The following is a 25038-nucleotide window of genomic DNA, read 5'->3' as shown; positions in this document are numbered from 1 at the left end:
ATGGCAAGACAGAAACAGTTCTGTTACTCTTTCTTTAGCTCTCACTGTCTTTCTGTGTCTTTTTATTTTTTTAAATACTGGTGATACCTTCCTTAAGTTACAAGGACTCTTCCAGAACTGTTTTGAAGCCTCTAGCTGACATTTCTGATAGAAGTTTCATGAACTCTTACATACATTTCTACCTTCTGAAAAAGGAATATGCTCCCTAAAGGAGCTTTCTGTGAGAAAGGAATACCAGCACCAAAAATTTTCTGTGATTTGGTAGGAATGGTCTCTAACTCCTCCTTTACCGTATTACCTTGTCTGGCAAAGAAGCTTTGAGGATAGTTTCTTTGATTCTAAGACTTTTATCTAAGACTATCCAGGTAGTTATCATTCAACTGTACTTTTATTCAGGCTGACTTACTAAGGAACTTGAAATGAATAAAAAAAAAAAAACAGCTTGGTTTCTTAATTTATTTTCTGGTTACACCTTGTATTCCTGATGAGGTTTTTGTTCCTTGAAGAGCAGAGATGCTTATCACAGTTGATTATAGATGTGCAATCCAACAATGCCATTCTAGTCAGGGGTTTGGCTGCCCCCACAACAAGAAGTTAATGGAGGAAACACTGATCTTTCAGTTTCCCCTTCCAGTCACAGTCTGTTCATAATGAAGAAGATTCAGCAGTTTCAGTTGCTGTCTTTTGAAATCAGATCATCAAAGATGAAAGGAGGTTTGAAGGGGAACTATGGGGCTCATTTCACAGAAGTACTGAGGCCAATTATTTTTTATATTCTTATTCATCTCATAAAGTGTTTCTAGATTTCTTTCCAAGCTAGAGCTTGATTTCTAAATACTTCAAATAAATGTCTTAACACTTACAAAACATCATTGAGACTTGTGGTTTTAATCTTTAAATTATCAATTTTATTTCCAACATGTAGAATTCTTTTTAGGGGAATAAATAGAACAACAAAACCACCAGCACTGACAAAGTCTGTAGTTATAATAACTTGTGATTTGCATTTTTTAATTTTATTTTTCATTTGTTGACATTAGTGATGGAATTAATTCATTTAAAACCTCCTAACATTATGTATTTGTCACTCAGATTTTTAATATTTTATTTTCTTACACTGTATTGCATTACACAAACCCTATATTAATGTTATCAACTGCTACTGTAGTTGGTTTTGCCTCCTGAGCAAAATGTTTAGAGAAGGTAATTTATTATTCTTTGTAGATATAGGAACTGTAAAAGAAAGTTTGGCATCCATAAAGTAATAGTGAGTAAAAGCCAAGAAAAGGCTGTATTCCTGAAGTTTCTCCAAATGCTTAGGTTAGGACTGTACTAAAAGTAGATTGGTGAATTGGCACATTGGTATAGAAAGGATATCAACTGTTGATTGAGAGAATTTAATAGGAAGGCAGAATAATATCCTGTGTTTTGGTGTCAATGCCAGAAAACACCCACCCACACCCACACCCACACCCACACCCACACCCACACCCACACCCACACCCACACCCACACACACACACACACACACACACACACATGATTTGTTTGAGTAGGAAAGATGTAGGTTTTAAAACATGTGAGGCAGGTTTCTCCTCACTCCAAAATGTAGATACCTCCTTTCCTCTTCAGTATTCTTCTAGGTGCCCCTGACTGACCCTGGAAAGAAACTGAAAGGCCCCAGAAAGTAATTCCTCTGTACTAAGCAAATGTTCTGGAAGGACAGTGCTCTCCAGAGTGATAGAAATTAAAGTGTATTGTGAGAAGAGAAACTTAGATTAGAACTTGGGTGTAGATACTTAATGTGTAGGTGACTAAAAGTATTTAGGAAGAATCTCATAAAATTTGCTGTCACTTTTTAAGCACAAAGCACTTTTCATAAATATATAAACAGCAGTTTGACCATAGGAGAGATGGTGATTAAAAAATGTATGTACTCAAATGAATTAATTTTACAAGGAATAATTTGCATAATTCCTGTTCTATGGTAAAACTGACTGACTTAACTATCACAGTGGGAATATTTCTTTTAGATTAATGGTTTAAAAATTGCAAATTTCTTTTCTAACAGATTGGCACTGAAATGAACACACACACACACACACACACACACACACACACACACACACACACACACACACACAAAGGAAATATCTCTCATAGAAAATCAGAGAAAAAGTTCATACTTTGGCTTACAGCCTGAGTTGAAATACTGACAAAATTATGGTCTGTGTATGTAAACGTTCCATTTAGAAAGATTGTGCTGGTCACAATGAACAAACCACTGATTACAAGAGCCTGTATTTCAAAAAAGAAAACAAAAGAAGTAAAAATAAAGAATAAATACTATGCAACATTTTGATTTGTTTATATGGCTCCATGTGCTTGATTACATTAAAGGTTCAGTACATTTATCTTCCAGCAGCAGGGCAGGTGTTGCTGTGTAACTTGTCATTTTTGTTACATTTATGAGTACAATTTTTTTAAATTAAATTAGAGTGACAGGTGCAGGCTTTTGATATGTACATCAGCAGTGTGTTTGCATTGTTTGCATATTTTGTAGGAAGTATGTGGCAGTCTTGACATATCCTATGTCAGAATTTTCATGGAAATCTGAAATTAAAGGTTACAGTTCAGCTTCATATGGAGATTAGTAGGATGACACAGCAAAGTGAACAGCCTTGTTTATAGGAAAAATAAAATTATCTGACATCCAGAACAAACTGACAGATTCTGAATCATTTATTATGTTTTGCAAATTTTATTTTTCCATAATTTTGAATTTCTTAATTAGAAATTAGAACAGGAAAATTATTATAGCTAGAATAGAATATTTTAGAGGGAAGACATCTAGAGTAATCACCCAATCCAACTGCCTGAACAATCCAGAGCTGAACAAAAGTTAAAGCAAATTATTAAGGACATTAACCAAAGGCTTTTTAAGCACTGTCAGGCTTCGGCCACTGACCACCTCTCTAGCATTCTTATTCCAGTGCCCAAAAACTGATTTAAAAATTATTGCTTAAAAAAAAAAATCATGATTTCTCACCCCTGATTTGAAGCAAAAACTTTGAAGGGGATTGTTTAAAGTAGAATGTATACTGAAATCTTTACATGGAGTTTCAAGTATATTTTTTTAAATGTGTTCTATATCTTTGTCTTGTACACATTCAGACTATATTTTTAGTAGTAAGCAAAAAAGGACAGGATCATTTTTAAAATCAAGGTCACTGAGCTAAACTTTCTTTTCCATCAAAATTAGTCAACAATGTACAAACACCCCATTAGGAGCAGTCTTTGGTGTGTATTTGACATCTCCTGAACTGTTATCTTTTTTTTGTTTGTTTCTGTCCTGCTCACAAAAGAAAATTTGTTACTTGTACTGGTTCAACTTAGAGCAATTTAATTGTTGTGAGAATTATTTAAGTTATAAATACAACCTGAAAATCCTAAAATGGAACTAAATCTTTAATTATTCTTCTATGTTTACTTTTTATACATAAGTCCCTCAAGTAAGTATTAGTATTTTAATACTTTTTTGAATCTAGGTCTAAAGGCATACCTAAAATATAAATGAAAAGAAAGGACCTGATTCCAAGTAAAGCTAAACACAGAACTAATTGTGGCCTTTAAAGCCTACAATATCCTAGGCACTATAATCTGAAGTTTCACAAAACAAATAAGTAAACAAACAAAAAATAGTGGAGTCCAGGGGCTAGAGAAAAACCAAAGTAAAATGCAGCTAGAACACCAATCATTTCACAGTTTTATTCTGTTTGAAACAAAGGTGTTATGTTTGATCTTTAATTTAAAAACTACTTTTCTTTTTGTCATGCTGGTGTTTTCCACATTCTAATGGAACTATTATCTAGTTGGTATTGTTTCCTATTTTAATTTTAAAATAAATATTTCATTATGTAATTTGTGTCAAAAAGAAATAATTTCATTTAATTTGAAAAGAGGATCTGATTTGTTCATGTTCAAGGACAGCAAAACAAACACATTCTTAGTTCTGAAGTTGTCTAATGCACATTACTGATTTGTAAACATATATTTGGAATGTATTTTAAGTGATGACTAATTCCAAGCTTATTTCCATAGTGAACACGATGTATTTTGAGATGGATTTTTTAAGTGGAACCCAGAATGGCTCCTCATTTGCTTAAAAAATTCAAACTCAGATCTACTTTGCATAATTTTACATAGACAACAGTTCAGTCTAAAGGAACAAATGCTTTTCTTCTCCACATACACACACATAAATGATGACTACATGTTTGTGTGCATAATTTGCAAACAGCTTTTCCCCTGAAGGTATAGGAAACACACTGTTATTTTACTGCACTTCTTTTGTTGAAGAGGAAGTGGTGTCATTGAATGGAATTGCCTCATCAGACACTCCACAAAAGTGCCAAGTTGTAGCAATCAATAGGGAAATAGCAGATGTGAAGGTTAGTTGGCATCAAAGAATATGAGTGGGAAAGCTTTCCTATGGGAAAGAAAGTGCTTCATTCCTCTTTATCTGTACCCAGAATATTGGTTCTATCAAGCTTTCAGAAAATTAGAGTATGATGGCTTTCACTACTCCAGTTCTGAAAGAGTCACTTTAAAAACAATTAAAAAGTTAGGTAGCTATCCACCAGGGAAGTTACACCAAGTGTAAAGGATTTTGTTAGTTTTTAGACTTAAATGCTGCAATTTGTTCCCTTTCTGAAGAAAGCTGTTCCAGTGAAATGGCTCTGGGTCAAGGACTGTCTGCCTAGGTAATCAGTATAGATGAATATAAATGTTGCTTTCAGAGCTGTTCATAGGAAACAAACAACATGTTATCATTTCTCTGGAGAATAAATGTTTAAAAACTTTAGTTCGGAAAGTTTCTTTTTTTGGGACTGCCTTGGATATTCATATTTGTTTCTTTTTTCTGGACAGTAAAAACAATGTTGATCCACACAGGAACTACAGAAAAAAAGCTGAGTTTCAATACATCAATCAAGTTCATTCTCTTTAAAAAGATTGTCCTGCCAGGAATGGTAAAACTGGAGTGTCAGTGAATCATAGTATTAGTCAGTGTAAGAGCTTGAAGTTTCTGATAGCAGTTGAATGCTTTTCTGAGGAATTGTAAAGAGGAGCAGGTGTTAGGGAGGATAGAGTACTTACAGGGAAATACACATTGATGGATGGTTTTGTTCATTCACTTTGCAAACTTGTAAGACAGTTTGTTTTTGAGAAGGCGAAGTAAAGATTTTGTGGGGTTGAGACTGATTATGCAGGGTTTTTTTCTTTAAAAAATTAATCATGTATCTTTCCCTAAGAATATCTGTAGTTAGAGGGATAGATACATATTTCTTTCAAAAAATTGAAGCAACTTTCTCTCCTCATTGATCTCTAAATCAAAATACTGCTTATTGGAAGTTATGCCTCTAATCTGGTTGATTAATATTTAGAGAAAATATATTTATTGGCAATATAAAGAAGGAGTCAGCATTAATCATCTAAAAGCACCTTTCTCACTGAAATCCAGCATGGATTGAAAATTAATTGTCTTTTGTCCTTGGGCTCATAAACAAATAAATGCAGCATGACACACACTGAATCTATGTACCTTTATCAAAAACTCTTTCCTATAAATTTTTTTCTTAAATTAGTATGCACAGAAATGCACTTTGCCAGAATGTGTTCTACTAAATTGGTCAACAGAAAGTACAAAAAAATTTGCTGCAGGATGTTCACAGATTACTGGTGCAGAAATGTACAGAATTAACAGAGCAATGCTGTTACCACTAACATCAGACTCATGACATTAAGAAATTTGGGGTACTATTAAATACACTGTGTTTTAATGAAGCAAGGAACTAACTGCACCTGGGATCTGAAAGATCCTCAGGAATATATAGATTTTTAAAAATGCTTATTTATATTTAGGAGGCATAGAATATTACTAGAATATTTGCCAATATCCTTCCCCCACCTTTGCATCAACTACTTAATCATACCACTCCTCTCAGATTCATAACATTCATCTCTGGTTTATGGGTGTCTTCATGGTCTTGGTTGCTCCAGGTCAGTTTGTTCTCTTGGGACAATCTGAAAAACTATTCCTTACATCAGAGCTAATGCTTTTGAGTAATTGTTCTTTAAATTCTACCTAAACAGAAAATTTTTTTAGTTCTAGTGCTCAATCAGAAAAAAAAATCATATACCTATGCACTGTCTCATGAAAATGCTATCTTTTTCTCTCTTGTTTTACAAGACAGTTACGCCATGCTTATTCCTGTGTTAACTTCAGAGACTTGCAACTCTATTACCAGCTAATTGTTGTGTGAGTGATAATGGCTCATGTTGAGGGTTGATTTTTTTGGTGTTTTTTATTTATCTGTTGGTTTGTTTTGGTTTTTCTGTCTTACTTTTGTTTGTCTACAATATCCTAGGCACTATATTATCATAGATTTACATTAAAGCCCTGGTGTGAATTCAGATAGTTAAAATCTGAGTGAAATTAGCAATGTAGTGCCATTCATAAAAGGCACAAATCCATGAATGGATTTGTGCCAGTGATTTAATTTTCATGTAGTGACAAGAATTTCCTTTTGCAGTAGAATCTCGTGCATTAGTGTGATCATCTGGGTACCACTCTCTGCAGTAAACAAAGTGATTCAGCTTTCACATGTCCAAACATCTTCCAGTCATGGAAAGCTTTTCCCCTGCATTGGCCATCTGGAATCTTAACAGCTTGCTTGCCTCCAGATCTCCTGGTTCATCCTCAGCCCTCAGCATTGTATTAATGCAGTGAAGTTTATACATTAAATACTTTGTATACTCAAAGTACAGAGCTGTTATATTACAGAGACAGTGGAACAGAAAAAACCCTCTGCTTCATTTAAAAAAAACAAAACAAAACAAGAGGTAAAAGAATGAGCAACAACCCACCTAAAACCCCCAACAACTCCCAAACCAGGAAAAAACAAAAAACCAAAAAAATAACATTAAGTAAACTAAGATTAACACTTACCTGTTGTGTGGCACCCTGAACCTGTAACTGTTTATCCAGTAACTTAATTAAACCCAACTGTGACCAGAAAATCTGAAATTTGGATCTTAGTTTTGAAGTTCATAATGCAAGATCTGTCTACAAAAGAGCTTAACAGAGTTACATTCACCATAAATTTTACATAATCTGGGTATGTAAATATTACTAGTGTGGTTTTGCAATTTTTCTCAGATTATTGTACATAAAGAAAATTATTACTTTCCTTAAAACTTTATAATTTAATATTTTCTCTTTTTTTTTTTAATACATGGATATAGCTGGTTATACAAGTTTGTAAAAAATAAGCCTATCACTTTTAAATCACAGCTGGTGATTTAAAGACAACAGGATTTCAGTGTTGATTCCCCCCAACAGCAGGACTCCTCTGTCATTGGACATTATTGTGAAGATGTAACATCTATTTTATATCTTTCTGTCTGCCTAGCATTGATATTTATCACAGAGAGCAAAGAAATAAGTGCTTATTATGTGTCCTGAGATCAGAACACTAAAACCCCTTTTAAAGTTCAGAAAGGATGAACAAATCTCTGTGATTATTTGGTTGCAGGTCTGAGGTTTAGGAGTGGGGTTTTTATTCCTCAGGAATTTTTTTTAAATTGGGTTCTCTGAAAATACATGCAATGTTTTTTCCTTATTGTATTTCTAATCTCTGTGATACCTCTGTAATATCACTTCTGCACTATAATGACATTGTTAAATACAGCTAGATCTATCCCCAAGTTCTCTGCCACTAGTCTAATGGTCCTTTAAAGTTCTTTTATTATGGTTTAAAGCCATGGTTGTAAGCCATTATTTGGATTAATTTTATGACATGAGTTTCCCAAGACATTGATGCTTCTCTTGGCACGTACTCTGGCTGCCCAACTCTCTCATAGTCTAATCTGGTGCTTCCTTTCCTTCCAGACAAGAGAATGGCAGGTTGTTGTTCTCCTTTAGATCCTGATGAATAACAAATGGCTAGTGGTATTCCAGAACATGCCATGATTTAGCTCTTGAGTGACTTCATTTCAATCCATCCACTGAAAATGATTGGCAATATCTAAAATTCAAGCAACAAGAAAAGGCCACTGTAAATTGAGGTGAAAAATAAAATAAATTTATTCTTAATCTCTCCCTTTTCTGTGGAGAGCATGGAGAGGGGTGTGAGAGGATCCTACAAAAAAATCTTTTCAGGTCCAATAACATATTTTCCCACAGGATTTTCCAGAGGGTCAGGTAAAAGTGCAAATCTTTCCTCTCTTCTGTCTTCATTTTCTGAGCCCATCAAAAGTCTAGAGGTGTATGGATAGGAAAGTGCTCAGGCAGGTCTCCTAATTTTATCATCCTGTCCCAGTCATACTACCTAATGAAAGTCTCTTGTCCTTGCAATTAAAAGGTCTTTAAAAAAATTTGTACATGCAGAAAAGTAGTTTCTAACAGAAAAAAAAAATCATTGTAAAAACTTAATCAGCTTAGTGGGTATTGCTATCAAATTTCTCCAGATTAATTTACTTGAATTCACTTATCTCTGGCTTAAACCAAATAACTCCCTTGCCCTAGCTTCAGAGCATAACCTGACTGAGTTTTTGATTTCTCTTCTAGAGGTAATATAAGATTGGCACAGCTAGAGGATTGTTCTATGGAGATATCCTCTTTTTCCTTTTCTGTTAACTAAAAAGTGAACCACTATGAATGACTTAGCTTGTAACAGGTGAATAACTTTTGAAGGTCTAAAGAAAGCACTATCATTTTCTCTGTAACTGTATTTTTATTTAATTTTCAGTATTATTTTCATTCAGAATTTTGTAGCTACTTTTTTTAAGTTTTGAAATTTTATAAACAGTCTTTTGTCCCTTTGGGTTATATCCAAGTTGGATAGCTCACCCATTTACTTTGAGAAAGTGGTTATTCTGGTTATTTCTTTTCCTCCCTTCTAGTTGACTAAACTGTATCTTTAGTTTTGATAGGCAGAACTCGTGCTACTAAATCATTAAAGAAATGCTATGCCATACTAATCCCTGCTTTTAAATATACTGTCCAAGTGCTAGTCCTAGCCACATGTTTTTCTTATAATAGAGAGTGGTGAAGGAAGCAATTATGAATTTAATGTGACCTTATTTTAAAATAAACTGCAATGTTGATATATTGATTAAAGAGTATTATTATTGCATTGCATTTCTGTTGTACTCCTCCCAAGTTTACCTATCTAAATTATGCAAATAAAATTGTACATCCATCATTTCTTCTCCTAAGATGCCATCTGCTCCACAGATAACTTAGGTAACTAATTGCTGATTTAGTCAAAGCACAACATTTAAATCCTCAATGGCCACCTGTCCCTGCAGTCAGCAATTTCATTAGTTCCCTAAGAAAGTTTGCTGCTGATGTGATGCAGAATTGACTAAGTCTGCCTGTTCTGAACAGCTAAGTGCCTTCTTCTAAATCTCACTGGGGACCTAAAAATCCTCGAGGGACTGGTCTAGAAACAGCATGACTGGTTCTTCCTTGATTCCAACAGTGACAGCACTGTTATTATAACTTGCTTTTAGCTGGTGAATCAGTTTCTATAAAATACATTAGAAAGAATAACTTGGTTCTTTTAATGCTAAGACATTTGAAGGGGAGAACTCTTTGCATCCATATCATTTAAGATGTCCCAGTTTTGTGTGTCATTATAAACAGAAAAGCAAATAGATAACTAGATTAACTTTCTATGATAAAGGAAGGAAAAGAAGACATTTAACACTTCAGAAAATTCAGGGTTTATGTCACTGGAATGCTAATATTTCTCATACCCAACAACCCTTTGCTACATAGTGTACTCAGAGGGACTGTAAGTTTTCCATCTTTTTGCCAATGTTATGCATATAAGATGGAAGAAATATTCTGTATAACTTATATTTCCATCCTATTTATGCTGTTTAAAATGTAAATTTTGTTTCTAGATAGTATATTTTAATTTAGTTTGTTTCTGTTTATTAATTTCAATAGACATATGTCCTCTCCTTCTGGGTATGATGTCAATGATACAAAGGTAGAGAAAACTGAGACTTTTCTACTTAGAACATAAAGCATGAGTGTTTGTTGCTGCTTTTTCAAAAATAAAGCAGAAAGAAAAATGTGGGAAATAAAAGAAGAAAAAATTGCTGCTTCATAGCAACTATGGATTTCAGACAAACTAGGATAGCTTTAATTTGTACTCTGCCTATTTGAATAAGGTATTTAACATAGTAATTACTTGAGTATTCATGTTCAATAATTGCTATAGCACATCTGCAAAGAATCTAATTTCCTTGCCTTAATATCTGCAAAATACAGTATATTTTCTGATTATAATTTTTAATCTTCAATTTAGTAAAAGTAAACATTAAAACCAAAAAACAAAAGTAAAAAAAAGGCAATTAAAAATGTATATATCAAAATGCAAACCAGTAATTTTACTTATTGCTGTAACTTATTATATTTTGCATATTACTGTGATAATGCTGAAATGCTCACATCACTATGCAGTATAAGTACCGGTTAGATGAGGCAAAAAAAATTAGGAAGCCTCACAGCTGGAACTGATTATTGCTTCCATCAATTGTATCCCTAAAAATGAAGCAAAGTGGGGAAAATACTGTACTGGTAGAAACTAATCTGACCTCTGCCAGACAGATTGTTTAATGTTTTCTACATTCTCAGGGAATATTTTACCTGATTAATTAAATCAATAAATAACTGAGGTTAAGATCTGAAGGAAACCTATTCTGAGGTGTTAAAATTTAGTCTTACAATGTAGCTAAAGTAGTTTTGCTTAACTCTTCAAATAAGAAGAAATTAACCTAGCCAAGCAACTGTCATTTCCATGGTGAGGGTCTCGGGAACACATTTAATGTTAGCAACAAAACAGTGCTGTCCTAAGGTTTCTTTGGATTTTTTTTTGTCTTTTTTACAATATATCACATACATAGCACGTATAGCACATCCATTCTTGTTTACACCTCTCTCAGCTTGTCATTTATACTTCAGAGATGAGGAATTCCTTTTACACCCCAAAGCTTGATCTTGCACTTCTTGCACGTGACATTAGAGGACATCAACAGTCCTTATGACTACAACTCACTTGTTATCTCTCCCTTGATGTTCCAATTGTTTAGATATCCAGGCTGCTAAAGGATGGTGTTAATGAGTAGAGTGTGCTTTCTGAGCACTAGGCTGTTATTTGGCTGTCCCTTATGTTTGCAGTGTTTCTTATTGCCATTCATTAGCTTTCTCATAAATATGATCCCAGAAAAATGAGCTCCATAATCCCCATGGCATTAAATGACAAAATAGAAATGCCAAAAAAATTGTAGCAATAATTTATTATAAAATATGGTAAAAATCAATAGAATTTAAGTCTGTACTGGTTTCCATTTACTGTTAATTACTGTCAAGCAACAGACTGTTCTTCATGAATCTTAAATTTCTGTTTTATAGATGTTTTTTGCATGGTCTGTCCATAAAGAGTATTTTGAAAACGAGTTCAACCATGACAAACTGTCAGATAAGATTATATACATACACATATTTTATATATATATGCAATATATATACACATAGAATATACACAGACATATATATGTTGTATATATTTGTATAGTATACCTATATATATATATATATATATATATATATATATATATATACACATTATATATACATACAAAAGACGAAGATGACTGATATAATTACAATCTAATTATGAGAGGAATACTTTAAAGGAAAGTAGCCTCTCATTCCCCAGATCTTAATGTAGAGTATTATGCAAAGTTTGGTGCAGTCTCTTTCTGTCTCCCTGCCTGAACTGTTCATCATGACATATGGGAGATTATCCCCAGTTACTTGCCTTTTTTGATAGATACACTGTTTGTATCTATCTAAAAAGATAGATACAATTCTTTGAGATGTTTCTGAATTCTGTATCCCAGCAGACATAGTAACCTTGTTTGGATCACTTTCTTTGTGCACAATAAAGTAATCAAGTGAGAGAGCCTTTTGCCTCTCACTGGAAAGCACACACATTAGCGAGTATTTGCAGAGGTCACAGGTAAACTCCAGAGTGGAACTGTATGTGACAGAAAATATTTTATGCTCCTGAGACATTAGAACTCACCTGGTACTCTTGTGATTTTGAGGAAAATACAATTTTCAGTACCTATGATGAGTCACCATATAAATCAATAGAACTACTTTGTAAGGGAAATGATGTACATGAGATAGATTTGTTGAAGCATTTTTTAAAATGTTTTGTAAAAAATCAACTACTTCCAATGAGCAGGTGAGGCCCTGGTTTTAGTTTATGTATGGGTTGTTCTTTAAATGTTGTTTATGACAGAGATTAGTTCTGTAGACACACAAAGAAGTTGCACAAAGGAACAGTGGCTTTCTGTCCCTGAGGTTGATCCTATTTCAAACATAGTCTAAATCATGACAGCTGCTTGGTTATGGTTCCCAACAGCACTTTGCTAGCAAGAAATTTCCTGAGCACCCTAGTACTACAGCCATGCAGAGAGACCATATGGAAGTTTAGAATTTGGCTTATGGTCACTATCACCATCATGGTATGCCACTTGTGAATTTTCTTCCAAAACTGTAAATCCACATTAATTATTTCATGGGGTTTTAACAGATTATAATTTTTTCTATTTATGATTATCTCACTACTTAGGAGAATATTATTGATGTTAGTTTAGGGTTGTTTCTTGCTAAATGATTCTATATTTTCTCTTTAGAAAACACATATATATGTGTTTTCTATGTTTTAGGAACCACATATAGGTGGTTCCTAAAACACATATAGATATATATCTTGGAAATTTTTCTAGAAAGGCATGATCTGAGCTGAAATAACATAAATAATATTTAATATAAATATAAATATAATTATATAAATAGCATTTCTTATAATCTAAGAATATGCTTTTGTATGCTTTTGTAGTTGTGAGACTAGAACAAGAAAAATTGCCTCTATATGGACTCCTCAAATTCAAACAAATCATAGCAAATGGTTAAAATATAATAATTCAAGCATGGATCATTGAATCTCTTAGCTCAGCATGTTGTTTATGACACCAGTCAGTCCAGGGTGAAATATGAGAAAGTGAAATGCATGTAGTGATACTTGTCTGAACTGGCAGTGATTTGTAGCTCATATCCTTCTTGAGATAAAAGTAGCACCATTCATGTTTAGTAACCACATTGCCAAAGTAAAGGGCAGATGTGAAGAATGCTGCTTTACAGTGACATTACTTGCCTTCCAAACTGTCTTGCAAATCACCTGAGTCCCCTTTTATTTTTTTGTAGTAGAAATGCTTGTCAATGTAGTCACAATTTTTCCAGATATTTCAGGAATAGTAGAAAGTCTATTAGGTGTTCTATAAAACACCTAATAGACTTTCAGATCTCTGTTTTCAGATGCAAAAAGCCAAGAATATTTGATAGTGGAATAAAAGCTGAGAGGCCAGTTGGCAGTGAAGGTAAGATCTGGAAGAATTATGAAGGGTCAGACAGATTGCTCCTCCAGTGAAGACTTGGCAAAGGGAACAGGATCACTCCTGACATGAAAGGGAACTGGATGGCTTGTCAGATAAGGTCAAGCTTTGGACATTGCTCACCTGCTGCCTTCATTCTGCAAATGGTGCATAAAATCTATCCTAGTCATCATTCTGCAGCCAACCCTGTCTGTGGCCTTGTAAAGGCCTCCAGAAGTGCAGTTGTGTCTCATCACTTCTGTTGTCTTCCTCCAAATGTTCAATAGATCCAGTCAAATGTATACTAGCAAGTTAATTTCATGGTGTTAGAGGTTAGACCTATATTTTCCCCCATATCTTTCTTGGAGAGTTTTGGTTTTAAGCAAATGGATTTGCTCAGCTGTCCTGTTATATAACTATGGTGGTAAAAAATGTGTTGAGTAAAAGACCAATATGCATTTCAGCAAAAGTACCTATAATGAATGAAGCTTAAAAGTGAAAAGCACCACCGCATACTGTACATTTAACTGCATCTTTATATTTTATCCTGTAATCACAGCCTACTGACAGTACGACTTTGTGTAAACTGTTTACTATATACTTCATGAAGGATTCTTTTATGAAGTTTTTTGTGGATTTCACTTAAAAAATATGACTTTATATAGATTCTTGAAAATGCCCTGTAACTTTTATACATATATAGCTTTCAGGTGCTGGTCTTTAGACTTACCTTGTGGTGAGAGGGCATAATAGGTTTTGGTTCCCTTGGCTTTGGTGCACATTTCAGTTTCTCTATTGAAAAAATGAAATATCTACATACTTCAGTGGCTGATGTTAGGAATGCTTTATATTTGATTAGCACTTGAAAAAAGAAAGGTTTAATTCTGCATTGTTTTTTTCCTTCGTCGGAGAACCCTTCTCATCCAAGACTACGAGAGGGTTGCTTTTTGCATTGTCTTTTCCAACCTCCTTTCCCCACATTTTTTCTCCTAAACAAAGGGTCAGTATCTTCATAATTTATCTGTGAAGGCCTGCAAGGAATCACTGTCTTAGACCAAAGAGAGAGAAGCTGAAACCCTACTCTTTTCCCTTATATGTGCAGGAGAAAAGACTGAAGTATGTAAGGAAGTTTTCACTGGAGAATTCTAAGCCAGGAATTATCTCCAGTTCTTACAGTCACAAGGAAATAAAAATATGCATCTGATCTTTAGGCTGAGAGGGTAGTATTGTGTGCATTGTCATACATTGGAGCCAGTTCTTTTCAGAAATACCAGCAACAAAATATGTAATTTTCCCCCTGAAAAATCTGTAGACTGGGGAGAGTTTACAAATTTTTCTCCATATTTTGGTGGGTCATTTAATATACTTGTCAGTAAAATTAAAACCCAAAACAATGAGGTTAAATAATGACATTTTCAAAATCAAGGACTACAGTAATGGCAGGGTTTTCATACTTAATTTGTGCCATAGGAGGCAACAGTTCACAATGCCTTAATTTTCTGTATCTTTTTAATAGAAATCACATGATGCAAAATTACAGGAAAGAGGGAAAAAACCCACATAGATGTATATGGAAATATATTATTTTAGAATACTGTAAAATTAGATTAGGCAATGAAGATGGAATCCTCCCGCAGCAGTAGAAACTCATCTTAACAAATCCTAGAAATGCTATCAGAAAGAGATCACAGTGGAAATATCATAGATCCTCTTTTCACTTGTGTCTCCACAAAATTTCTTTATTCTTCAGTATATTGTAAAGTCATTCATATTAAAATACAATACGTCCTCACAATAGGCTGACTGTAAGGATTACTCTAAAAATTAAAAATAATGTAGGAATACATGACAGAAAAAATTAAAAACCATGGTAGATTGTCATCAGAAATTATAATAATTCTAGCAGAGATGAAAAAGATGTTTTAAGATGGGTCATGAGAGCATTTATTTCCTGAAATTTACCTGACATACACTAATACACACATTACTAATAAGAGTAATAATGTGTGCTATTTGTCTCCAGTCAAGATTTTCCTCCCAGTTTCATTGGAGAAAAAGCCACCAGACACATCATAAAAAAATACTTGATGATCATTATAAATCTAATAAATTGAAACAGCAAGTCTAACAATGAATGAGAGTAAAAACCCCGTCGTATAATTATCTTAAAATAATTCTATCAAACAATAAGGTATTTGGAGAAAAGGGAGTCTTCAGTAATAAAATTTTAATTTTTATATTTTGAACAATATTTTTTAATACAATTTATATACAAAAGTGCAGATTGAGAAGTAGACCCGCTAAATTTTCATTCATCAACTGTTAGGTAAGTATCGTCAAAGTATCATTTAATTCTGACTGGCAGCTGTTAGGTGTTCACCTCATCTTGCTTCTTCCCTTAGAAAATTGCTCACTTTCAGCTTATTATCTCTCCATACTCTCTGTATCTTTGACTACTAAGGCAGTCTGGCAGTGTCTGACAGAAGGAAGATGGAAAATTGGTAGCCTGCATAGGATGTCTTCACTCAATCTTTCTTGCTCTCTTGCTGCTCCTGCCACTAGAACTCCTATTCCAAGTATGGGATGAAGACTTGGTCACAAAGACTTCTATCACAAGTGTTTGACCTCTCATTAGCTACTGATAACTCATTAGATAGTTTCTCTCTCTCTAAATGAAATACTAACATGTGCTTTGTTTTCAATACATCAGATTTGTTTTCCCATTTTTGTCAGGCTCATTTATTTTGATTCGGCAGCTTATCTGTGCTTGGCCCTTCATGGCAGACAAACTACAACAGCTTTTAGAGGATTTTTGACAGCTGTCTGTATTTAGCATTGCAAGTGTATTTCTTATACTTCTCTACTTCTCTCTCTTTTCCTGTCTGGGACATCCTTCTCAGCCACCAGTCAGCTTCTAACAAACGCTGTGTAGGGGTAATAGAAGGTTTATTGTTTGATAGCTGTAGGAGGAGCAAGCAGGAAAATCCTCAGGATGCCGTGCACAATGGTCCTGATTTCATCACTCAAGATCTGATGTAACAATCAGAACCATGTGTCTCGTAGTGGCCTTTAGAGAGGAGCTAGTATTAAAATGCAACAGAAGTTAAGATTTTAAGGAGGTTACTTTGTTTTAAAGCCTGTCATAGAATGAAAATAGTGAATGATTAAGTCCTCAGAGGTTGAAATTCTATTAAATATGTTTTTTCTAAAAGACAGACAGTAATTATTTTGTGGGCTATAAGTGTTCACAGGTTGCACAATGATAAAAAAATATAATATCAAAGATTTGTCAATTTGTTTTCCAAGATTCAAGCCATGCAACAACAGGAAACTTGCAGTGTCAAACCCCCTTACTTGAATGACTCTCTAAATCCATTTATTTTCACTGCATTAAGTTCATGGTAAAAGCAATGAAAGCTGAAATCTGATTAAACTACTATATTTCATCTTTATTTCCTGTATAAATCTTAGAGACTTAGTAAGATGGGAGAAGAGTCAATAACAATAAAAAATGCATACATTATGCTCTTGATTTATGTCCCTCTGGCTTTTTGGATGTTTGTAATTAATCTTCTGCTGGGAATCATATTTTCCTTGATACGTTACTTTTTGCTAGAGTAGAAAGTTACAGTAGGAACAAGATAATGCAACTAAGTTCTCTGGGCTCGTGTAAAACTACACAAAAATATAATGGAAATATGACAATTGAAAAGATCAAGTGTTTTGAAAATGATCATATATGAATTGGGCTACTTTATTCTTCCTGAAGAATATTAGAGCAAGATTTCTAGGACTTTTTAATCATAAGTTGTTCATAACAGCTTCCAAACAGGGGTCTGTCCCCTTTAAATATTAGGAGAATCAGTTATTATGAAAAAATAATATATGTTTGGTTTTTCTGTCTTGCATTCCTGGAATGGAATGCCTAAAATCTGCTGGATTTATTTGTTGTTCTCACTGCATGTTAACACCTGCTGATCTACTGGCTGGATTTGGCATAACACAACAGTTTTCTTCACAGAGACCCCTGTTACCTCAAATTCAGTAGGCAGAAATCCATAATGATATAAATACATCCTGTTTGTTATAGTATATGTCTAAAATTCTCTTCTAAACATACTAGGAAGAGCAGTGAACTTTAGTGCAATATCTACCTAGGAAAATACCTAGATATCTGAATCCTCCTGTATGTATTAAGTACTCAAGCGCTAAACACCTGATGCTCCTGTACTTTCTGAAAATTCTTACCTCTGTGCTCATGCCATCTGCAAGTGACAGAAGTGGTGCCCTACTATGCTTTAAAACTTTGAACATAAAAAAGAGACTTAAGAAATTCTCATGGAAGTGTACTGTTTATAATAGTCCAGAAGTTGATTATTTACTTTTGCCTTTTGATTTCCATCTGTGCATTGCCTTTGTTCCTACAGCAACAGGGAGTTCCCCTCCTCCATGTTTACTCTGAACAAGTATACCTGAAAGTTTAAAATGCATCTAAACAATAATAGCAAAGCAAAATATCCCTTACCCAAAACAAACTGAGAGCCATCAAACTTATGAAATAGCTTTCTGTTAAAAAGTAATATTTAACAAAAATCTGAAATACTCATAGGTATTGGCAGTAAAGAGATAAGTTTTGTCTTTTCAAGGTGAGAAAAGTGTCTTGGCTTGTTTGAGTAATTTTATTATACTTGCAAATTTTTTTTTTTAATTTTTCTGAAATAAAGATGAACTTCCAGGAAAATTTTCAAAGTAATACTGCACCATTTGTTCTGAATGAATTTTCATTTCTCTATAGATCCATGCCCATGTTATTATCTATCCTCATTTACTGGCCTTCACCATGGCATGACCTCTCAACCTAGCAGTTCAGGATTTCAGGCAGCCAGATTCCAGAAGTTTGAAGTACTTTGATGTAACAGTCAGTTTTACACTATGCCTCTTTAAAAGGATGAATTCAGTTTTATGGAATAAGGTTTATCCTATTGTTTGGAACAAATATCTTGGGAGGATGCAATGCAGATACTTGGCCTAAGGTGGCCCATATATTCTCAGCTGTTTTTTTAGAACAAAAAAAGAGAATCAATCTTAAAGTGTTAGATCTAGACAAACTCACAGGTTTCACTTGCTTTTCTTTCACAACCTGCATTTTTCTAGAAATTTGTATTTCATAGAGCTCATCTATGAACTGATTCATATAATTGTTTGCAACAGCATTTGGTGTTAAAATCAGAAGTGTCTGAAAGGAGATCTCGATTTTAGAACTTATTTCTTCTCCTTTTCCTTTCCTTCTATTCTTTCCTTTCTATTCTGCTAAATGCATCAGAAAAATGTAAAGAACTGTCACTCTTGAAAATGCAAATCTTTAGATGATAACAAACACTAATTTTTCAAATTGCTTTCGGTTTCTTCAACATGCCTGCATGCATCAGGCTCATTTGGATAGCACAGACATACACAAAATTCCCCTTAATAATTTTTAATCTTTTGAATCATCTCTTCATCTTATCATTTTGGGAAGTTTGTCAAATCTGTTTTGGCTCATAGGTGCTTGTATTTACATGACAATCTAGCTGTTGCTCTTTGTCTTTTTTTCACTACCTTTGGGAAAAAAATCCTTTTGCTGTAACATCAAAAGTACTGGGGTTGAAATAGTTACTGGCCCATAACCAGCAAGCTTTATTTCAGTCAAATCATAAGGGAAAAACTAAAGAAGTCTTTGCAAAAACATGTTTTCAAATAAAGATAAGAAAAGAAAAAATATAAATGTAAAAATAATCACAATCCAAAAGAATATTTATCTGATAAATTCATAGCCCAGTTAAAAATATTTTTTGATTAAACTTATATATCAGCTATATGATATATCTGATCTCTTGCACTTCAGCAATATCAGATAACCTAAGCAGAGTGTATGTGTACATATATGTATACATAAAGTCTATATAAAACAGGTGTGCACAAACATGTAAATCCAATTTGCTTATAAACTATTTGTTCCAAATACTCCTCTGGTAGACAATTTGATATTCTTTGTAAATGCTTTTTGGGCCACTGTGAACATACTACTGACACCACTCATATGCAGCATTTTTTTTAATGCTATTCTTTTACTATGTTTTTTCTTTAAACATAATTTTCATATTCTTCCATTTAACCTCCCACTCTTTTAATTATTCAGTTTCCTTTCACATTTGATTGTCTTCACTACCACAGTTGAAACCCTGTTTGTACCCCTATTTATAGATTCCAGCCACAGAGGTAGTTACCTTGGAAACTGTTTAAAGTGCACCTTCTTGAATATTTGTTCTATCAAATCACTGAACTGCCTTCCCTCTTCCATCTTTTGCTCCACAAAGCTTGGTATGGGTGAGCAGGTTTGTCCAGCTTATTTCTAACTATAACTCCCTTTCTTAGTGACTCAAGGTCACACTGTACAGTTGGTGTCTTCTCAGTTTTGGGTACTCATTAAATGTCTACTATATATACTTTTCTGCTAACAACTGCTATTAGCAACAAAGTTGTACAGCAATAACAGGTCTAATAAAAAAAATTTCCTCAGAGACCAGAAATGGTTACTGCTTCCCTTTCCCATACACTCCCCTTTACTGGGATGTGGAAAAAAAAACAATTTGAGAATGGTGAAGAAAATTATTTACTGAATAACAATTATTATTTTGAGAATAGTGTATATTAAGTCATTTGAAATTTCTTTGGGTCAGAATTCTTGAAATACAGGTACAAGGTTGTAGCTTCTTATCCTCATCTGGTCTTGAATGAAACAGCTCTATTGAAATGATTAGTGTCTCAAGATTAGTGTATTGGCTCTGTCTTGACATCTCTCTGCTTTTCTGTCACATTTGACCTGTCTCAAAAATCCTGACAAAAACAGAGAATCTTGCATTTTATACTGAGAGTGGTAGGCAACTGGGAAGACCTTTATGAACACAGATAAACAAAGAGAATTAATTTTTTTTTGTTAGAATAAGGCTCAAATTGAATATGCAAATGAGAACTTCACCTGTGTAACCTTACTTTTATAACCAAATTTGATTTTACCAAAAATAAATTCTCTAAATATTTATACATAACTTATAAGCAATGAAATAGGCTCTTAAGCTTCATCAAGACCATAGGAAATGTCCTCTTTATTTTAATACAAGTAAATTTGTCCTGAGTGCTTGCTGTTGTGGAGGATCATCATATTCCTTATTGGCTCTCCCTTTCCACCACTTAGCCCATCATATAAACTTAGGATAAAGGAAAAATTTAAATTCTCTTCCTTGAAGAAAAAACTTGCAATGTCATTTTTTTTCCAGAACAGATTGCATTTGATCAAGTCAGAACACCTATAGCTTTCCAGCCACAGGTCATGTATTTGAAAGGATAATAAGGAGTTTACTTCTAAAGACTTTTCAAAGGAGATAGTTTCAACCCTCCCAGATGACCTCTCTCTTGCAGATCATTGCAAATGTACAAGGAGATATAAATTGCTTCATATTTTTGAGAAGTAGGCAGAAATATAAATTTTCAGAAATATTCTGAAAATCTTTGAATGTAAGTGTCGATATTGTTGACATTCACTGGAATTAGTATCCATCAAAGTTTAAGAATTATATTGCATTGCTGCAATATCTTCTACTGAAAATTTTTGTTGTGCTCTTCAAGGTCCAAAATACCTAACTTTCCTTAACTCTTTCATAAAATATAGAAGGCTCTAGAAAAGCTGTGACATAGAGAGACTATTTGTTAAACCTAATTATCTAGTCTACTTAAATTCAGTGTTCCATCTACTATCTGTAAGAAATACATTATAAAAATAAAACCACGCAGAAATATGGTGTTTTTGTGTATAAACACACAAAATCACAGAGCAAGGGGTGCATCTATATCTGTGTATAAACATACATAGACTGATATAATATTCCAAAGGGCTAAGGGTTTGTTAAATTTGGGATTTGTGGGTTGGTAGGAGTAATGCAATGAAGGAAGCAATGCCATCATAAAGAAAAGTGCTTAATATCCAAATTCAGTGAGTTTGTCTCTGATTTTATGCTCTCTTTAAAACTATTTTTAGACTTTACCTCTTCTTTAATAAGAAGAAGTAGTGATTATGGGGGTCAAGTACCTCTTTACATGAATGTTAGTAGTGACTATAAAGTTGGAGTGTCGGCAGGGAGACATAAAGAAAGGGAAATGAGGATTTTCATTTAATGTCAATGACAGTCTGAAAATAAGTAATGCTTTAAAGATAGGAGTAAAGCTTTGTCCTGGATCATCAGGAAGGATTTTAGAATCTATGTATGACAACATCATATTGATTGTCACTTTAATCTGTTCTTTTATTTCCCTGAAGAAATATTTTAGATTTCAAAACATGTTCCTCACACTTGATTTCTGACAGAGGCTAAATCTTAATTGTCATGGATAGACTGTTTAGGAGAAATGCAAACCAAGTAAAATATTCTGTTCAGGCAAATTGAAATACGACACAGACAGAGCTTCATAACACTTATTTATTTATTTATTTATTTATTTATTTATTTAAATTAATTATTTTAGCCTAAAATCTTAGGCTTAAATTTATTTAAAAAAATATTGAATTATAGCTCAGCATTCAGATCAAACAAGCAAACAACAACAAAAAGTCACTATGACATCTTTAGAAGAGTAATCTATTTTTCAGTTCAGTTTTTTTTAACAGAAATGTTTACCAGATTGATTTTTCTCTAAGAACCTTTGAGAGTTCAAATACTACAGAAAAAAAAAATCCATTTAGTACCATCCAAGCTGAAGGCATCAACTTGATAACTTAGAAAGCACTTTCCATTTGTAGGCAAGGATGCTTTAGAAAGAATGTGGTAGATGATTCTTTAAGAAAAAACACCTTCCAAATGTATATGAACTTAGGCAGATGGACACTGGTACTTCAGAGTAGCCTTTTGATTGTTCAGATAACATAAGTTGTTACATTGCTTAGAGGAGAGTATCAGTGAGTTCAAAGAAAGATTGGACAGGTCTTTGAGCAACATGATCTAGTGAAAGAGGTCCCCATCCAGGACAGGAGGCTTGGACTAGACATTCTTAGAAGGTCCCTTCCAACCTAAACCTTTCCATGAATCAATATGAACCCTTTTATCAATCCATTATAAGGTTTTCCCCAGTTTGCACCATGGAGTCATGAATTTCAAGTTAGTCATATAGTTTAGTTGTAGACCTGGCAGTGTTATGATCATGGCTGGACCAGATGTGCCTTTGAAGATGTATATTTTTCAACCTAAATGATTCTATAATTCTCTGATTCTATGACTCAATTTGCTAGTATCAGTTTGCCAATACTAATTATTTTCTTTATTGAATCAGACTTTTTAATGAATTAATGAAACATTTAGTATAATATAGAAATATGCTGAATGCCCCTAGTCAAGTAGGGTAAGTATATTCCAAAAAGATTAGTAGAAATTTAACCTTTGATTGTGATTTCATAGAGTTCATAATATTTATATTTGAGTGTTCACAAAAATATGTCTTTAATTTCTCAGTCTTTCTCACTGATGTTAATTTGTTTAGACTTCATTCCAAACTAGTCAGTTCTTTCTGGACTTCTGTTAAAGATCTCTGACCTAAGTGGACGTTTTTCATATTCCACAACTGGAAAATAAAATTGTCCACCATGAACAATTCATCACAGATTTGGAATACTTATAGAAATTTCATTTTTGAGTGTCTACACAAACTTTTCACATTGTGTCATTATATACAATGTTTGAAATATGTAACATGTATTCCTTTTTTGGACAACAATTTTAAAGGAAAAACATATCTGGAAATGTCTGGAAGTTCAATTTTCTCTCAGAAAATCAAGATCCTGAGACATCAGAAAAACAAGTAGAAATTAATTTATTTGGAAACAAGTATTAAAAGGACAATAGCTTTAGTTTCGGTTTCTGAGGGATTATTAGAATCCAGAGAAGTAAATGAAAATGAAGTATAAGCTTGCAGAATGCTTAGGCAGGATTTTTGAAAAACAAGATGGTTTTAGCAAGCTGGTGTATTTTATATCCATTGATGTGTGTGCTTTGCTAGTTTTATTATCTTTTCAAGCATTACGTATTTGTTCTAATGGATGATAAGAGTGAAGAAGTAGACTAACTTATAACTCGTAAATTGGTCTAGGAGAGCTGGGTAGACAGTAAGAAATAGCTTCATCATTGTCTTCAAGGAGTTCAAAAGGTTGATCCCATAGACAAGTAAATGTATGCATGAGCTTGTATTAGTTCCTTCTCCATCATTTGAAATTTCAAGTAAATGGGCTGCCCTGCAATCAAGAAGAAAAGGTACTGCACTGAGACTATGGCATTTGGTATTGCTTAGATAAAGCCGGTTTAAAGGGAGAGAAAATAAGATTCCCTTAAGCCTCTTGTCAGCTTCCAGTCTGAAGTAAATTCATACATAACAAAAAAAGACTCAAAGGAAATAAAAAAGCTAAAAGTGAAAAATAAGCTGGTCAAAGCAAACGTTTAACATATCTCTTCTCTAGGCATTAATCATACCATACGGCAGAGAGGGTCAAAAGAGTTGAGGCGAACAAGAAGCATTTTGGTACAGGAAAATGGGAAAAAAAGCCAGCTAAGCTAGTGATTTAAAACAGATTGAAAATTTTAAAGTGAGGCATAAAGGTCACAAAATCAGGTTCAGATTGATAAGGCACAGTGGGAAAGTTTTAATGAATTCTCAGTAAATGTTTTTAAGACAAGCACTCCAGACTTGAATATTGAAATAACAAGGAGTTTTTTTGTCTTATCAGTTGGAAGGGAGTTAAGAAAAATTCTAGCAAAAGATCAAACAGAATTATGAAAACTCAGTTTTGAACAAAGGAACTGATCTAAGACTGATTTTATTATTACTGAAAAATAAAAGTTTTTTTTTTAATTATTTACTTTTACTCCTGTATTGGAGACAGCAGGGATGCTGTTCTGTCTTTTCAAAATATTAGCAATCTAACATCTGTAAACAGCAGAGCAGGTAGAATTAAAATAAGAAGAAGTAGAGTCTAAATCCAAGTCATTGTACCTAGCAGAGAAAACAGTGGAGTAATAGAGGGAAATGGAGATAAGTTTTAACTTTTTGTACTTGAAGATATAGACAAAATGGTTATATAAAAAAGATGGGATGAGAAGGGACTGAGATCATTTGGCTTGTGCAGCCTGAAAAAGAGGAGACTGAGGGTGTACTCATTTCAGTTACAACGTCCTCCTGAATGGAATTTAAAAGGCAGGCACTGATGTCTTCTCTTTGGTTGCCAGTACAAAACCCAAAGGAATGGCCTGAGGCTGTGTGACGGGAGGTTTAGGACAGATATTAGGTAAATCTTCTTCACCCAAAGGGTGGTTGGGCACTGGAAGTGGGTTCCTAGGGTAGTGGTCACGGCACCAAACCTGACAGAGTTAAAGAAGTATTTGGACAATGCTCTTAAGCAAATGGTGTGTCTCTTAGGGCAATCTTGAGCAAGACCAGGAG

General features: G+C 33.7%; 1 protein-coding gene across 1 annotated transcript in view; it reads left to right on the top strand.

Moving 5' to 3' along the window:
• Positions 1-25038, top strand: part of GRIK2 (glutamate ionotropic receptor kainate type subunit 2) — a 347786-nt gene that overhangs the window by 272993 nt on the left and 49755 nt on the right. The window lies entirely within an intron of this gene.

This window comes from Serinus canaria, chromosome 3 (assembly GCF_022539315.1).
Source record: "Serinus canaria isolate serCan28SL12 chromosome 3, serCan2020, whole genome shotgun sequence".
Lineage (NCBI taxonomy): Eukaryota > Metazoa > Chordata > Aves > Passeriformes > Fringillidae > Serinus > Serinus canaria.
This window is presented reverse-complemented; position numbering and strand designations above follow the sequence as displayed.